Source organism: Oryctolagus cuniculus, chromosome 2 (assembly GCF_051225735.1).
Source record: "Oryctolagus cuniculus isolate XC-2025 breed Fujian yellow rabbit chromosome 2, ASM5122573v1, whole genome shotgun sequence".
NCBI lineage: Eukaryota > Metazoa > Chordata > Mammalia > Lagomorpha > Leporidae > Oryctolagus > Oryctolagus cuniculus.
The window spans coordinates 123415477-123431684 of record NC_142868.1 but is presented as its reverse complement, the minus strand read 5'-3'; the positions used below and the strand labels follow the sequence as shown (position 1 = coordinate 123431684).

The following is a 16208-nucleotide window of genomic DNA, read 5'->3' as shown; positions in this document are numbered from 1 at the left end:
CTGAAGATCATTAATTTCAAGTCAGTTCTTAACTTTTCAATATAGTTTATTAAAAATTCTTGGCTCCCAGGGCCAGCACTGTGGTGCATCTTAAGCTGCCACCTGCAGTGCTAACATCCCATTTGGGAATCAGTTGAAGTCCTAGCTGCTTCACTTCTTTTTTTTTTTTTTATTGACAGATAGAGTTAGACAGTGAGAGAGAGAGACAGAGAGAAAGGTCTTCCTTCCGTTGGTTCACTCCCAAAATGGCTGCTATAGTTGGCACTGTGCCAATCCGAAGCCAGGAGCCAGGTGCTTCTTCCTGGTCTCCCATGCAGGTGCAGGGACCCAAGCACTTGGGCCATCCTCCACTGCTTTTCCAGGCCACAGCAGAGAGCTGGACTGGAAGAGGAGCAACCGGGACTAGAACCAGCACCCATATGGGATGCCAGCACCACAGGCAGAGGATTAACCAAGTGAGCCATGGCGCCAGCCCCTGCTTTACTTCTGATCCATCTCCCTGCTAATGGCCTGGGAAAAGCAGCTGAAGATGACCCAAGGGCTTGCACCCCTCTATCCATGTGGGAGACCCAGAAAAAGTTCTTGGCTCTTCGCTTTGCCTGGCCTAGTCCCAGACATTGCAGCCAACTGATGAGTGAATCAGTATATGGAAGCTCTATCCCTCTCTCTGTGTGACTCTGCCTTTCAAATAAATAAATAAATCTTTTTATAAAAAAAATGAATCTGTCATGGATTATGGTTCACTGACTTCCTGATTACTATGTATCAGGAAGTCAGTGAACCATAATCCTTCAAAATATCAGTAGAATATTTTTTAGTAAACAAGGACACATAACCTAATGTCTTCCTAGACCTTTTTAACTCCTCACTATATATGTGAATACCCTCTGGCCTCTAGCCCTCTGCTCAATTGTCCTCTTAGCAGAAACCTCATGGACCAAGATACTGTGATTGGTTCAGAGGCTGAACGGAAGCTGGAAGGAATTTCTGGACTAAGAGAAATGGTTATTCTTTGGTAAACATTCAGTGAATCACTTTCTGAAAGGCTGATTGAAACTCAGGCCTTCTCTCATGTCTGTAGGAGGTAGTCTGACCCAAGGAACTAAGCCTATAGATTTAGAAGCTGGTTGAGCATGCTCTTCTTGCACAGATGTGCCTAGAAAATTATGAAAACTCAGAAGCAGGTAGATACGTGGAAACCATTTTAGCAGACCCAAGAATGCTAAGGCCTGGAAGTAAGGAAAGCAACAGGCAAACTCATATCTGCTAAAGAATTCTAAGAGGCTCAGGAATTGGTAGCACCAAGTAGTTCTGAAAGAAGAGATAAAGGTGGCACTGAAGGCAAAAAGACTAGTTCAAGGTCAGTGTAATGCAGTCAATGGTCCCAGCAAAAAGCAAGGGGAGGGGAAACTGAAGGGATGGAATAAAAATGGGAGGACACTCAGTAAAATCTGGGTTAACAGTCTAACTTAAAATTTGGCTTGTTCTATGTCTGTTAGTTTGCACTGGTAGAGTGGAAAGGAGGATGGATAAAGAGTGTGCCCTAAATCTGGCTCTGCTACCATTTGTGAGACTTGCATGAGCTTCTTTTCTCCATGGGCTTCAGTTTGTACAAATGAGAGTTTGGACTAGATCACAGCATATTTTCAAATAGTCTCTGTGAGTTTTGGATTTTCCAGGTACTCTGGGTCATATCCAGGGAGGTGGAGGAGGGATTGGTAAGGACAGGGCAGCAAAGTGGTGTCCGAGTCTCTCCCTCAAATCCCATGTGACAAGAACAGATTTACTACTGCTCTTTTATCTATTTTATGTTAAGGTTTTCAAAGGCAGTGCTCCCTAGATAAGAAACCATTTGAAAACCACTGGATTGCGCGTCCCCAGTGCCCCTTTCAATTCTATGATTCTCTGATAAACTAACACTTTATGGCACTGGAGACATGAAATAGAACACACTATCAGATAGATTCTAGTCTTGGAGGTATAAACTTCAGAGATATGTCAAAATTAGTGCACCTGGGGTAACAATGCTCACTAGAAACATCCTATATATCTCCAAACAAATATATCTGTACTCAATATGTACTTATCACTGTATAAATCATCACAATGTATTCATAAAAATGTGAAAAGACACAGTTTGCCCTTGTAGGGCTTATACTATGGAGGAGGTGAAACTGAAACACCCACAAGAGTTACAGCTCAAAATGTGCCCACACACAAGTGTGTAATTAAGACACTTGTAATATACCAACTCCAAATTTGTTTGCAGGTAACAGTAGGAGAAGCGATAGGAAGAGATGGTCTAGGCAGTAAGAAAAAGCCTCGTGGAGGAGGAAGGCATTAAGTCAGGCCTGGAAGGCTAAAGATAAAGTTCCAGAAGTAAACACTAAAAGAGATTTAATGGTTTCAAATAGCATCAGCCTAAGTTAGAAATAACATCAATGTTAACTTATCTTACTGACCTGAAAAGCACTTACTTATTTTGCAGCATAATAGAAATTCTTTCCCCCTTAACTCCTTGTTCCCTTTAAACTTTATTCCTGGAAAGGTCTGCCTAGATTCCTGGTAAAGATACATAACTTTGTTAGTCCAATTATTCAATGACTTGTAGAAGTTATGCTGGGAAAGGTGTGAATATTAGCAAGGGGAAGGCATGCCTTGCATATTTTCATACTAAGTATGACTTTTGGACAAGATGAAACTGCAACTTCATAGAGAACCCTCACACACAACAGAAACAGTATACAAGTATTTACCTCATTCATAAACAATGTAAATACACCAAGGCTTGAACAACTGAGGTAAGACTGAAATACAAAGAACAAATACAGCACAATGCAAAAATAGCTGAAATGTTTAGACTATAGATCTACCAGGCTTGGGTGGGATAATGGTTCCTAAAGATATTGAGAGACAAAAGTCAGGCCCCTGGAGTAAAACAGGATAAAGCTGGCATCACCTCCTGTTACCTGTGATATAGGTAGGCAGACAGAAAAAAACCCTATTAGGTCTGTAAGCTGAAGACCACGCCCTCCACCATGCCCCCTGTGTGATCTCATGCCCCCACCTGATCTCACCTGAGTACCCACCTGCCCATCAGACTATGTAATCACTCCCCTTTGGAAACATATAAAAGGCAAGGAGCACCTCAAAATTTCTCTCTGCCTTCACTACACTACTTGTACTAAGCTTCTTGTGGCTGCTTATAACCAAACGTTTGCTCCACGTGGCTCCTGGTCTGCTCTCTTCTTGGTATGGACCCAACTTAGCTTCTAGACTTCACTTCCTCCCCTAAATAAAGCCCTCACTCTCCTGCACATTTCTCTCACTGAATAAAATCCTTAAAACTTACCATGTTGTCTGGTCTATTTAAGCCAGTATTCAGAATTCTTCTCTGAATATGTGGCAAGAGCCCACAAGCCTTATTAATATTGAAAAATTATTAATAAGCAGGGCAGTATCACCTTCAGGGATAAGAAGGCTGGGGTAAGTGTTGGGGCTGTGGCTATAACATACACATGCATAGCTTTTCATAATACACATTTTCTATGAACTTTGTTAAGACTCTTTGCATGGATTTCAAAATTTTCGAGCCAAAATAAATTTCTTTTAATTTTATTATCCCACAAACTTTTTGAAGTATCCTTGTACAGATGTGCATAGAAACTTATAAAAGTTGAGAAACAGATAGACATTTGGAAACCAGTTTAGCAGACCCAAGAATGGTAAGGCCTGGCAGTGGGGAAAGTAAGAGGCAAACTTACGTATGCTAAAGAATCCTAAAAGGCTCAAGAATTGGTAGCATCTATGTAGTTCTGAAAGAAGAGATAAAGGTGGTGCTGAAGACAGAAAGAGTAGTTCAAAGTCATTGTAATACAGAGTCAGTGGTCCCAACAAAAGGCAGGCTGGAGGTCTTGCCCTGGAGAGGTTGGATCAGCAGTACCAGGGCTCTTCTACTTCCTTAGAACCCCCAGAGTGCAGGGGACAGTAAGTTAAGGGGAGGCCTAAATCCAATTGCACCATTATTCCTTACATATACTGGGGTGCCATGTGAAATATTATTTGAAGAAAGGTACTGCCATTGGGGAATAATGTTCCCCTAAGCCACAGTCTTACCTTACATCATAGACTTAAAGTATTAGGCAGGCCTACCTTCTGGCACTAAAATATCTGATAACTATGTGGAGATTTTGGCCTTAATTTAAAACATCACAGGGGAGCTAAAGGATTCACATGAGTCTGGGGATGCCAACCAAAAGCCACAAAATGAAAATTCCCTATTCCATTTTGGAGTTAAAAATAAGAGTTGATTTTGGAGACAAATCTACCCAGAGTTTTTATTTTTACACTCCCTGCTCCAGCTCATTGCGTTGCCTAATGCTGGGTACTTTTGACAAAGAAGAGGACATTTGGAAATGCCTAGAAATAAGGAGAGGACTTCAAGCCCAACTTGGATTTCTTGTATATTATTCACAGTAACTAACAGAGTAGAATCAGCCAGCCAGAGGTCAAGCCTCAATGGAGCCATTTACTAACAGGGTAAAATGGAGCAATTTACTGAATATCCCAGGGTCTTGGTTTTCTTGACTCTAAAAGATGAGAATAACAGTGCCTACAACAAAGTGTTAGAGTGAGGATTTAATAAGAAAATGAAGAATAAAAGGGTTTAACATAGTACCTGGGATGGAGTAAACACTAGTTATCTTCATTACTGTTGAAAAAAACACAAACTATACAAGGAAATTAATTATCACAAGCTTGGAAATTAGCTGGGAGAGCTGCCTATAGCAACCTTTCTTCAGAGAAGGAACTCACACTGTTTCTCCAACATCCACCAGTGCCTATAAATGGTCAAGCTGCAGCACAATACTATCCTGAGAACAGAGCCACTGTCAGAACCCATACTGCCCCAGAAATAGAAACCTCTGCATATTCCCATCCATGGGACCCCACAGACATCCCACCACACTTAGACAAAAGGCTGCAGCCTGAAAAAACCAATTAGATCCAGTTATGAAACTGTGACTCCAGCATCCAAGCTCACCCAGCACTGCACAAGGGGAAAGTAGTTTGATGCAGTAGGGGCTGCTACCCTCCAACACTTGAGGAACCAATGTGTCTGACCCTGGGACCTGGGCCCAATCCTCTCCACCATATGCAGCACCATTGCTGGGCTAAGAACACACCTCCCATCACCCCTACTGAAAGTGTAAACCAAAAGCGAGCTGGAGTAGCTATACTTACAGCAGTTAAAAAAAAAAAAAAAACACTTTAGGTGTGAGTGAGTATTTATTTTAGCTATTAAGACACTGGTTAGCGGTGCCGCGGCTCACTAGGCTAATCCTCTGCCTAGCGGCGCCGGCACACTGGGTTCTAGTCCCAGTCGGGGCACTGGATTCTGTCCCGGTTGCCCCTCTTCAGGCCAGCTCTCTGCTGTGGTCAGGGAGTGCAGTGGAGGATGGCCCAAGTACTTGGGCCCTGCACCCCATGGGAGACCAGGAGAAGTACCTGGCTCCTGCCTTTGGATCAGCGCGGAGCGCCGGCCGCAGCGCGCCAGCTGCGGCGGCCATTGGAGGGTGAACCAATGGCAAAGGAAGACCTTTCTCTCTCTCTCTCTCTCTCTCTCTCTCTCTCACTGTCCACTCTGCCTGTCAAAAAAAAAAAAAAAGAAGAAGAAGAAGAAGAAGAAGACACTGGTTGAGATGCCCAAATATTTCTTAAGAGTGCCTGGGTTTGATTCCCTGCCCTAGATCCTTAATCTAGTTTCCTGCTAATGCAGACCATGGGAAGCAATCGTGATGGCTCAAGTGCTTGGGTCCCTGCCACCACATGGGATACTTGGATTGTGTTCATAGATCCTAGCTTCAGCCTCAGCCCAATCCCAGCCATTTCAGGTTTTTAGGGAGTGAACCAGCACACAGGAGCTCTATTTCTGTCCTTCTGTCTTCCTCTCAAATAAATAAATAAAAATTTAAATACACTTTAATTAAAAGATAGCAAAAAGGGACAAAGAGAACTACTTTATAATGATGAAGTGTCAACCAACAAGAGGAAATAAGAATTATAAGCATATATGCACCCAATTCTGGAGCACACAATTATATAAAGTAACATTATTAGATATAAAAGGAGATGTAGATTCCAATAGAATAATTGTTGAGGACTTCAACATCCCACTTTCATCACTAGACAAATCATTTAGAGGAAAAAAATTAACAAATCAGAGCTATCCTATACTACAAACCAAATTGACCAAGCAGATACTTACAGAAGAGTTCATTTCATAGCTCCATAATTCACATTCAGAAGCTTTCTGCAGGATGATCATATTTTAGTCAACAAAAATACAACAAATTATTAAAAGAAAAAATCATATTATGTATCTTTTCTGACCATAATAAAAAGCAGTCAATAAGAGGAACTTTGGAAATTGTGCAAACCCATTGGAACTAAACAACATTGTCTTGAATTGCCCATCAGTCAATGAAGAAATCAATACTAACTCTTGTGAGGTGAATAGTTTGCAAATATTTTCAATATTCCTGAAAATATTCTTAAAAAATTAAAATTGAAACACAGATATGGAAATCCATGCAATACAACAAAATCAGTGTTAAGAAGGAAGTTTATAACAATAAGGCCCTACATTTAAGAAAAGGAAAAAGATTTCAAATAAATAGCAATGTAACTCAAGTAACTAGAAAAGCAAGACAAACCAAAATCAATAATATAACAAAGAAAGAAATAGTAAAGAACAAAGCAGAAGCAAACAAAATAGAGAATAATAAAATAAGACTTCCTTTTGTTAACAAAAGGAAGAGCTGGCTTTTGAAAAGATAAACAAAACTTTACAAGGCCAACCAACAAAAATGAGAGAAAATCCTAATAAGTAAAGCTAGAAATAGAAAAGGAGATATTACAACTCATGCCACAAAAAAGCAAAGAATATATATGAACTCATATTAACAACTCTATGTCAACATATTGAAAAACTTAAGAGAAAAAATAATTCTAGGCATTTATAACTTGCCAAAATTGAACCATGAAGACTTAGAAAGTCTAAACAAATTGTTAAGAAATTTGACAAATGAGCTAAAAATCTCACCCAGAGAAAAGAGTGTCTCTTTAACAAATTGTGTTGGGAAAATTGGATCTCTTCATGCAGAAGTATGAAATAAGATACCTACCTTATACCCTATACAAAAATAAACTCCTAACGGATGAAGGATCTAAACCTAAGAACTGAAACCATCAAATTACTGGAAGAAAACAGGAGAAATACTGCCAGACATTGGCATAGGCAAGGATTTATGGATAAGACCCCAAAGCATAGGCAAGAAGGCAAAAATGGACAAATGGGATTACATTAAGCTAACAAGCTTCTGCACAGCAAACAAAACTCACTCAACAAAATGACAAAGCAACTGACATAATGGGAGAAAATACTTGCTAACTATACATCTAGTAAGAGTTAATATCCAGAATATATAAGAAGCTCAAGAAACTCAACAACAACAAAACAAACAATCCAATTAAGAAATGAATTAAGGACATGAGCAGGCATTTTTGAAGGACAAAACACAAATGGCCAATAGAAATATGAAAAAATGCTCAGAATCACTAGCCATTAGTGAAATTCAAATAAAAAACATGATTCAGTTTCACCTTACCCAATTAAAATGGCCATGATCCAAAAATAACAATGGGGGAAGGGTATCCTCAAATACACTGCTGGTGGGAATGTAAACTAGTCCAACCATTATGGAACACAGTATGGAGATTCCTTGGAAATCTGAAAATTGATCTACCATATGACCCAGCTATCCCACTACTAGGAATACACCCAAAGGAAATGAAATCATCATATGACAGTCACCTATACCCCCATATTTAAAGCAGCTCAATTCACAATAGCTACAATACAGAATCAACCCAGATGTCCATCAACTAATGACTAGATAAAGAAAAATATGGTATATGTGTGTGTATATATATAGATACAAAATACATAAATATACATGTATACATATATAAATACATATATATATATATATATATATATATGATGGAACACTATTCAGCCATAAACAAGAATGAAATCCTGTCTTTTGCAACAAAATGGAGGCAGTTGGAGACAATTACCTGTGGGGAGCAACTCGGACTAGACTGTTACTGGAATTAAGACTTATTCTATGCATCTGCTCTCCCACAATATGGCGCTGAGAAGGGAGTAACAACTTCCACGCAGCTGCTTCTCGCCAACTTGAGTGATGACCTGCAGGAGCTGATCCTGCTCCTGATTGGAGGAGAGCAGCGTACTCGGCGTGTGGGTAGCAGAGTTGGGATTGGTGGAAGAGGACTATAAAGGAGGAGAGAGACAACATGCACCAGGAACATCTATCTGAAGGAACACCTGTGCAGCCCCCGAGAGAGCCGGCCGGCGGTGTGCCGCTCCCCTGCGGAAGTGGGGAAAGTGGCAGGGGGAACCGCCCTTCCACGGAGGTGGAAGGGTCGGTAGCCAACCCGGGAAGAACCAGCAGCAAACCCGGGGAGGGCCGAGCAGACAAAAGAACAGCGCAGGGTCCTGTGTCGTTCCTCCGTGAAGAGGGGGAGCGACAATTACCCTTAATGAAATCAGCCAGTCTCAAAAAGAAATATATGGGGCTGGCACTGTGGCGTAGTAAGCTAGGCTTCCACCTGCAGTGATGCCATCCTATGTGGGGAGCAACTCGGACTAGACTAAGTTACTGGAATTAAGACTTATTCTATGCATCAGCTCTCCCACAATATGGCGCTGAGAAGGGAGAAACAGCTTCTACGCAGCTGCCTCCAGTTCAACCAATAAACTGTAGGACCTGCTCCTGATTGGAGGAGAGCAGCGTACTCGGCGTGTGGGTAGCAGAGTTGGGATTGGCGGAAGAGGACTATAAAGGAGGAGAGAGACAACATGCACCAGGAACATCTAAGGGGAACATCTGAAGGAACACCTGTGCAGCCCCCGAGAGAGCCGGCCGGCGGTATGCCGCTCCCCCCGCGGAAGTGGGGAAAGTGGCTAGGGGGAACCGCCCTTCCACGGAGGTGGAAGGGTCGGTAGCCAGCCCAGGAAGAACCAGCAGCAAACCCGGGGAGGGCCGAGCAGACAAAAGAACAGCGCAGGGTCCTGTGTCGTTCCTCCACGAAGAGGGGGAGCGACAATCCTATATGAATCTTGGTTCAAGTGTGGGCTGCTCCACTTCTGATCCAGCTCCCTGCTATGGCCTGGGAAAGCAGTGGAGGAATTGTCCAAGTCCTTGGGCTCCTGAACCTGCATGGGAGACCTGGAGGAGGCTCCAGGCTTCTAGCTTCAGATTTGGGGAGTAAACCAGCAGATGGAAGACCTTTCTCTCTGTCTCTTCCTCTCTCTCTCTCTCTCTGTCTATAACTCTGCCTCTCAAATAAATTTTAAAAAAAAGATAATTATATGTTTTCTCTAATATGTGGTAGCTAATACATGGAGAACAGAAAGGTAATGGATATGAAATTGACATCTCGAGCTTTGATTATTGTTTATAGCCATTGCCTCTACTCTTGAGGAACAGCGGTCTTTCTGTTTTTCTACTGGCTTAATTTTTTATTTAGTGGTGTCTTAAGCTTGTGATTATAAAGCATAAATTGGACAAAAAGAAGAAAATGATTACCAAGGAAAAAAAGTAAATTACAGAAATTTAAAAAAAGATAAGAAAGAAGAAAAAGGGAGGGTGAGATAGGAAGGGAGGATGGGGTATATTGCTATGTTCTTAAAACTATATATATGAAACACATGAAATATGTTCTATTTATATGCATAAATAAACAAATATATTTTTTAAAAATCCCAAAAAAGTCCAGGACTTATTAGCTTCACTGATAAATTCGACAAAATATTTAATGAGGAAATAATTTTAATTATTTCCAAACTATTTCAAAAAAATTAAAAGGAGGGAACACTGCTAAATTTATCTATAAGGTCAAAATTATCCGAATGCCAAAGCCAGAAAAGGACAATGAAAGAAGAAAGCAAAGACTAATAAGTGAACATAAATGCAAAAATTCTTAACAGAATACCAACAAATCAAATGTAACAGCACATGAAAAAGATTACACACAATGATCTAGTGTGACTTATTCCAGAAATGCAAGGATGGTTCGATATACACACCTCAATAATCACAATACAGCACATCAACAGATTGAAGGACAAAAAGCATATAATCATTTCAATAAATATAGAAAAACCATTCAATACAATTCATTTACACATTCATGATAAAAAGTCCTCAATGAATTAGGGATAGAATGACTTTATCTTAACAGAATAGAAGTTGTATAGGATAAACCCACAGCCAACATCACTCTAAATAGGGAAAAGTTCAAGGAATTTCCTGTAAGACATGGAACAAGACAAGAACATTCACTTTCACCACTTCTATTCAATGCAGTTCTAGAAGCCTTAACCACGGTAATTAGGAAAAAGATATAAATGAAGTGTACTGAAATTGGAAACAAAGGAGTTAAACTATCCTTGGTTGCAGACAACATGATCGCATGTATAAAGAAACCTAAAGACTATCAAAGATCCATTGGAACTAATGAACAAATTCACTGAAGTTGCAGGATACAAATCAACAACAAAAAAGTAGCATTTTTAATATACCAATAACAAATTGGCTCAAAAAATGTAAAAAAATCAATCCCATTTACAATTATACACAAACACACACACACACACCCCTAAGGTTATTAAAGGAAGTGAAAGATCTCTAGAATGAAAATTATAAATCAATGAACAAAGAGATTATGGAGCTCACAAAAACTGAAAGGAATCCTATGTTTGTGGAATCAAAGAATTAATATTGTCAAAATGTACATATTGCCAAAACAATCTATAGATTCAATTCAATCCTTATCAAATTACAAATGATATTCTTCACAGAACTAGAAAAAATTACAATATGCATATGGAAACTCAAAGAAACCCAGAATACACAAAGCAAAATGATCAAAGCTATAGATATTACAACACCTGACTTCAAACATACTGAAAAGCTATAGCATTCAAAGCAGAATGCATGCTACTGACATAAAAGTAGAAAGCTAGGCCGGCACCATGGCTCACTAGGCTAATCCTCCACATTTGGCGCCGACACTCGGGTTCTAGTCCTGGTCGGGGCACCAGTTCCATCCTGGTTGCTCCTCTTCCAGCCCAGCTCTCTGCTGTGGCCTGGGATGGCAATGGAGGGTGGCCAAAGTGCTTGGGCCCTGCACCCTCATGGGAGACCAGGAGAAGCACCTGGCTTCTGGCTTCGGATCAGCGCAGCACGCCGGGGAACATTTGGGGGGTGAAACAAGCCATGGCATTGCCTGAGTATACAAAGGCTGTTAATTTTTGTGCATTGATTTTATACCCTGCTACTTTGCCAAACTCTTCTATGAGTTCCAATAGTCTCTTAGTAGAGTTCTTTGGGTCCCCTAAATAAAGAATCATGTCATCTGCAAAGAGGGATAGTTTGAGTTCTTCCTTCCCAATTTGTATCCCTTTAATTTCTTTTTCTTGCCTAATAGCTCTGGCTAGAACCTCCAGAACTATATTGAATAGCAGTGGTGAGAGTGGGCATCCCTGTCTGGTACCAGATCTCAGTGGAAATGCTTCCAACTTTTTCCCATTCAATAGGATGTTGGCTGTGGGTTTTTCATAGATTGCTTTGATTGTATTGAGGAATGTTCCTTCCATAACCAGTTTGCTTAGAGTTTTCATCATGAACGGGTGTTGTATTTTATCAAATGCTTTCTCTGCATCTATTGAGATAATCATATGGTTTTTCTTCTGCAGTCTGTTAATGTGGTGTATCACACTGATTGTCTTGTGCACATTAAACCATCCCTGCATACCAGGGATAAACCCCACTTGGTCTGGGTGGATGATCTTTCTGATGTGTTGTTGCATTCTGTTGGCGAGAATTTTATTGAGGATTTTTGCATCTATGTTCATCAGGGATATTGGTCTATAATTCTCTTTCAATGCTGCATCTTTTTCCGGCTTAGGGATTAAGGTGATGCTGGCTTCATAGAAAGAATTTGGGAGGATTCCCTCTTTTTCGATTGTTCTGAATAGTTTGAGAAGATTTGAGTTAGCTCTTCTTTAAATGTCTGGTAGAATTCAGCAGTGAATCCATCTGGTCCTGGGCTTTTCTTTGTTGGGAGGACCTTTATTACTGTTTCAATTTCTGTCTCAGTTATGGGTCTGTTTAGGTTTTCTATTTTCTTCCTGGTTCAATTTAGGTAGGTTGCATGTGTCCAGGTATCTATCCATTTCTGATAGGTTTCCCTGTTTGCTGGCATACAAGTCCTTGTAGTAATTTCTGATGATTCTTTTTATTTCTGTGGTATCTGTTGTTACATTTCCTTTTTCATCTCTGATTTTATTGATTTGATCTTTTCTCTTCTTTTTTTAGTTAGTTGGGCCAATGGTGTGTCAAAAAAAAAATATCCATCTGTTTTTGTTGTGATGCCTCTGTGCCTCTGGCTTTGTTTTTGTTGTATAAGATAGCTTTAGCTATTCAAGGTCTCCTCTGTTCTTTTCTTTTTTTTTTTTTTTTTTTTTTTTTTTTTTTTTTTTTTTTGGACGGGCAGAGTTAGACAGTGAGAGAGAGAGACACACAGAGAGAAAGGTCTTCCTTTTTCCATTGGTTCGCCCCCAAAGTGGCTGCTACAGCCGGCGCACTGCAGCCAGTGCACTGCGCCAATCCCCAATCCAAAGCCAGGAGCCAGGTGCTTCTCCTGGTCTCCCATGCAGGTGCAGGGCCCAAGCACTTGGGCCATCCTCCACTGCACTCCTGGGCCACAGCAGAGAGCTGGACTGGAAGAGGAGCAACCAGGACAGAATCCAGCGCCCCAACCAGGACTAGAACCCCGGGTGCTGGCGCTGCAGGCGGAGGATCCTGTGTTTCCATATGAATTTCAGCATCATTTTTTTCTATATCCGAGAAGAATGATCTCTGTATTTTGATTGGTATTGCATTGAATCTGTAAATTGTATTTGGAAGAATGGACATTTTGAGGATATTGATTCTTCCAATCCATTTTTTTGTATCTTCTTTTATTCCTTTCTTTAATGTTTTGTGATTCTCATTGTAGAGACCTTTGATATCCTTGGTTAAATTTATTACAAGGTATTTGATTTTTTTTTTGATAGATATGGAGGATGGGATTGAGCTTAGAAGTTCTTTTTCAGCTAAGGCACTGTCTGTGTTTACAAGGGTGTTGATTTTTGTGTGTTGATTTTTTTTTTTTTTTTGACAGAGTTACAGAGAGAGAGAGAGAAAGGTCTTCCTTCTGTTGGTTCACTCCCCAAATGGCCACCACATCCAGCAATGCGTAATCTGAAGCCAGGAGCCAGGAGCTTCCTCCTGGTCTCCCACACGGGTGCAGGGGCCCAAGCACTTGAGCCATCCTTCACTGCCCTCCCTGGCCACAGCAGAGAGCTGGACTGGAAGAGGAGCAACCGGGACTAGAACTCGGCGCCCATATTGGATGTCGGCACCACAGGCGGAGGATTAACCAAGTGAGCCATGGCATCAGCCCCTTGTGTTGATTTTATATCCTGCTGTTTACCAAACTCTTCTATGAGTTCTAATATTCTCTTAGTGGAATCTTTCGGATCCCCCAAGTATAGAATCATGTCATCTGCCTATAGGCATAACTTACTTCCTCCTTCCCAATTTGTATCCCATTGATTTCTTTTTCTTGCTTAATGACCTAGGTTCTTTTTATTCTTCCTGGCTCATAGTATGATCACTGCTGTTGCAACAGTCATAACCAGCTTCCTCCAGATACTGAACTATGGTGTCACCCAATCCTATAATCTCAAAGTGTAAAATGAAATAAACTTTTTGCTCCCCAGGAAACAAAAACTGACCAATACAACTTGAAAACCTCTAATAACCACTATTATACTCTCCTAATTTTTTATTTTTTTAGATTCTATATATAAGTGAGATTATGTGATATTTATCTTTCTATGCCAGGCTTTTTCATGTAACATAATGTCCTTCAGCTTTATCCATGATTTTTGCAAATGACAGGATTTCTTTCTTTTTTAAAAGTTGAAGAATATTGCATTATGTATTTCTACCATGTTTTCTTTACTCATTTATTTGCTGATGAGGTTGATTTCATATATTGGATGTTGTGAATAATGGCTCAGTGAACATTGGAGTATAGATATGTCTTCTTCATTATGACTTCATTTCCTTTAGATATTTGCCTGGCAGTAAGATTGTTGGATAATTTGATGGTACTATTTTTTTAATATTTTTAAGAACTTCCATACTATTTTCAATAATAGCTGAACTATTTTAGATTCCCACAAACAATGTACCAAATTTTTCTTCACCTCTTTGCCAATATTTACTTTCACATTTGCTGTCACCTGATTTTCAACAAAGATACCAAGAAAATCCAGAGGAGAAAGGGCAGTCATATCAATAAACGGTATTGGGAAAATTGGATATTCACAAGCAGTAACTTATCTCACGGTATTTAAAAATCAACTCAAAATGGATTAAAGACTAGACTGTAAGACCTGAAACTGTAAAACCGCTAGAAGGAAACATAGGAGAAAATCTCCATGACAATCATTGTTCAGGGCAATGACTTTTGGGTGTAGCCCCAATAAGTACAAACAACAAAAGTAAACAGTAAACCAACAGAATTGCATCAAACTAAAAACTTCTGCACAACAATCAACAGAGTGAAGAGAGAATCAACAGAATAGAATAAAATCTTTACAAACCATACCTCTGATAAAGGAATAAGATTCAATACACATAAGGAACTCAAACAACTCAATAGGAAGAAAACAAACAACCTAATTAAAATATAACTAGGAACCTGAACAAATATATCTTTAAAGAGATATCTAAACGGTCAGCTAATATATGAAAAATATTCAACATCACTAATTATCAGGGAAAAGCAAATTATCACCACAAGGAGGTAATACCTCATATCAGTTAGAATGGCTTCATCAAAATTTCTATAAGAGATTTTAGGCAAGATGGCGGAATAGGAAGGGAGCACACTGATGGTCCAGGGAGAGATAGTTTAATAAAAGTGGAGATACTGCAGGTTCAAGGAAGAGTAGGGGAGGAAACAGCAGAAGAAACTCTTCCGGAATGCGTGATTCACAGCAGACCTGCATGGAGAGCGTGGGAGCCCACAGTTCGGGACACCAGCGGCAGACTCAACACACCAGCACTGGAACACGAGGTGAGCCGAACCTCAATAGCCCGAGACACCGGCAGGCAAGTGGAGAAAGGAGACTAGAGGGAACGACCCCCCCCGGGGGGGGGGGAAGTTCACCAGGCTAACTGGAAGAGAGAGAGAGAGAGAGAAAAAAAAAAGGTGACTGGTACGGACACGGGTTTCTCTCTCTCCGCTCACCTCTCAAGGGCGAGCAAGACAAAGAGCAGGCGCCATCTTGGACATACGTCATAAGCAGAGCGACCTCAGGTCTGCACCGGCCCTGAGCCTAGCAGAAAAACCTGACTCCAGGCGGGGCGAATTAACAGGAGATTAGGACCTAGTAAATTTGTGGTGCTACTGAACTGAGACTGTGAAAAAAGAGACGGTGGGGGAGAGAACTCACGGAATTCACGTGAGCACTCTCCAGAGACACTACAATTCCGTAACTTTGGCAACCCAGTGGGAGACTGAAGGAGAATTTGAGCCCACTCTGAGGGCCGAACAGATTCCCTGTGTGGTGCTTGGGAAAGAGCTTCCGATCTCTGGCTCCTGTGGGTATATCATTTGCCTGCTAACTACCTCCAACTTTGTTCAGCTGTGTGGAATTACTTCCCTTTTGAATCAAAAAAAAAAGAAAGAGAGAGAGAGATTTACCACGCCTAACCTGGGAGTGTCACCTTTGGCACACCAAACAGAGCTCTCAGGCCACACCCATCTCAAGCCCTAAGGCTCCATCAAAAACAGATAGTCCACTTAATCTAGAGTCATAGTATAACAAGAAAAAGCACCACAGTGAAGAAACCAAATATCTCCAATATGCCAAATAACAAACGCAAAAACCGAGGTAATAAAAACAAGGAATTCACCATGACACCCTCAAATGAAAAAGACACCCCAATTCAAGATTATGAAGATGATGAGATAGAAGAAATGCAAGAAGCAGATCT

General features: G+C 40.6%; 1 long non-coding RNA gene across 1 annotated transcript in view; it reads right to left on the bottom strand.

The window, feature by feature from the left end:
* Positions 1–15575, bottom strand: part of LOC149128036 (uncharacterized) — a 196368-nt gene extending 180793 nt beyond the window's left edge. Inside the window, exon 1 of the long non-coding RNA XR_016229261.1 lies at positions 15460–15575. This is a non-coding gene — a long non-coding RNA (uncharacterized LOC149128036). The remainder of the gene's footprint in view (positions 1–15459) is intronic.
* Between the last annotated feature and the right edge of the window lie 633 nt (positions 15576–16208).